The 2,552-nt window shown below is 41.9% G+C and overlaps 1 pseudogene; it reads right to left on the bottom strand.

Moving 5' to 3' along the window:
* Positions 1-215: 215 nt before the first annotated feature.
* LOC102841090 lies at positions 216-844 on the bottom strand (annotated as a pseudogene).
* Positions 845-2,552: the final 1,708 nt, after the last annotated feature.

Here is a 2,552-nt window from a genome sequence, read left to right as displayed (position 1 = left end):
ATATTACCCAATGAGCCTTCAAAGAAGTTTGACTCCTCCTCACTCATAGCTAGAAACGCCAGTCCTGATAACCATCAACAGTCTTCATCTCGGCAAAACAGATATCTCCAACTTTTTATGCTTACTGTAGGTACAAGAGATACCAACTCCAGACTGACTCACAGTTGTTCGGATGACTACAAAAAGTGTACTCCATGCACAAGTTGGCAAAATCTTCAGAGGGACTGCTGAAGCAAGGAGCCTTTCATGTGCTCCCAGTTATTATATAGTGCATAGGGGCTGGTAACTGTTAGTCCTGCTAGACCACCTGGTAGAACCCTCCGAAGACCACCTGTGCATTTATACAACATGCCTGTCATGGTTCCGGCTGCTATTGTATTAAGGTCATCTTCTGCACATGGCGTTTTCTCAATGACCACACCAAAAGTACTATAGAGCAAAGCCAGAGAACCTTGAGTATTAGCCCAAAGTGCCCCTTGTCTGGTCACCATATTCAAAATCTGTACATTTCTTGGTTTGGACCAGGTCATGTTTGGGTTTCCTTCAATCCCAGTCGTAGGCCATTCATAGCCCCAAATGCAGCCCCTGTCATGCAACATCTTCCTATGGTAAAGAAGCCTAGTTCAAATCTGCCCCGGGTTTTATTAGCTCCAGTTGGTAAAATAAAATCATCTGTATCCTGCACAAGATATCGAGGATCCACATTTAAATAAGGAGAGAGAGGGTTCATACCAGTTACCGGTACGCTGGCCAAATCTGCGTGTGAGTAACCTGCTCTGCTGGCTCCAAAAAAGCCGGCCAATCCCTCTGTGGTTTTGTTACCGCTTCCTCCGCTACCCTCCATGGTGTCTCAGCTCCCTGCCCGTCTGCTTTCCCACCCCTTAGTCCGGGGCTGTCTGTTGGGCCGTTACCCCTCAGTAACCACAGGGAGACTGGATACCACCGATCTTTCCAGACGCTGACCCAAGCGATAATTTTAATGACTTCATATTCATGAGAAAGTTAGACAGTGAATAAAGAATATTGTAGAAGAATTGATGCATTTGAGTTACGGTGTTGGAGGAGAATATTAAAAGTACCATGTAATGCCAAAAGAACAAAAGATCTATGTTGAAAGAAGAGCAGCCAGTGTTTCCTGAAAGCCAGATGGCCATACTTTGTCTCTCATACTTCAGACATAATATCACATGGGACCAGTTCCTGGAGAGGGATATTATTTTGGTAAAGTAGATGCTCAAAGAAAAAGAGAAAGACTCCCAACAAGATGGATTAGCACAGTGGCAGCAGCAAGGGACTCAGGGTTAGCAATAATTGTGGGATTGGTGCTGGACCAGGCATTAATTTCTATTGTCCATAGGGTCACTATATTTGTACTGACTTGATGGTACCTAACAACATCAACAACTTTATATGAAATGTAAAGAGACACCAGATAAAGAAAGCACTGCTAAAGAAATGCATATAGTAGGAAACCTCACACTTCCTGATCTTAAAACCTATTATACAGCCATGGTATTCAAAACAGCCTGGTACTACTACAATGACAGACACGTGGTCCAATGGAACAGAATTGAGAATCCAGACATAAATCCACCCAACCATGGAGAGCTGACCTTTGACAAACATCAAAAAAAGAGTTTTACACTAAAAGAAACATTCTCTGATGGTTACCAGGTGTGGGAGGGGAAAGGAGAGTAAATTACTAACTAGAGGGTAGATATATGTTAACTTGGGTGAAAAGGAAGGCAATATACAATAAGATACATACCAGTTGTTGTTAAGTGCCATCAAGTATGTCTTGACTCATAGCTACACTCTATAGGGCTACTGAGGAATGGTTAGTAGGTTTGAACCATCAACTTTGTGGTTAGCAGTGCAATGTTTATCCTACAGCAACACACTAGGACTCAATACAGTAAGGTGGAGGTCAATAAAAAATTATGGAGTCAGGAAAAGACATTGGGAGGAGCTCAATATTTAAATGCAATAGAGGTAAATACTGCTATAGAAGCAATATGGTGATCTACAAGCAAAATATCTTTTAAAAGTGCTAAAGAGCAAAGATGTCAGTTTTAGACTATGGTGCATCTGATCCAAGTCACATATTTTTAATCACCTCCTATGCATGCCAAAATTGGTATTGAATATAGACGACTGTAGAAGAATCGATTCATTTAAATTATGGTGTTGGTGAAGAATGTTGAAAAGTACCATGGACGGATAGAAGAACAAGCAAATGAGTCCAGCCAGAATTCTCCTTAGAAGAATGGCAAGACTTCATTTCCTGGCACGTTGTCAAGAGGGATCTGTGGAGGGTCAGTAAAAATAGGAAGAACCCCAATGAGATGGATTGACAATGAGTGGGTTAAGCCTAACAATGTTGGTAAGGATGGTGAAGGATTGGGCAGTTTCATTGCCTTGTGCATGGTGTCACAATAGCACCTAACAACAATGAGTGAATGTATGGATAGACAAGCAGGCTGAACAGGTTTGGAACAGAAAATGGGACTATATATGAGGAACTCTGGTAGTGTAGTGTTTATGAGTTGGGC

This window comes from Chrysochloris asiatica, unplaced genomic scaffold (genome assembly GCF_000296735.1).
Source record: "Chrysochloris asiatica unplaced genomic scaffold, ChrAsi1.0 scaffold00072, whole genome shotgun sequence".
Lineage (NCBI taxonomy): Eukaryota > Metazoa > Chordata > Mammalia > Afrosoricida > Chrysochloridae > Chrysochloris > Chrysochloris asiatica.
The sequence above is the reverse complement of the archived record's forward strand: the minus strand, read 5'-3'. Positions and strand labels throughout refer to the sequence as shown.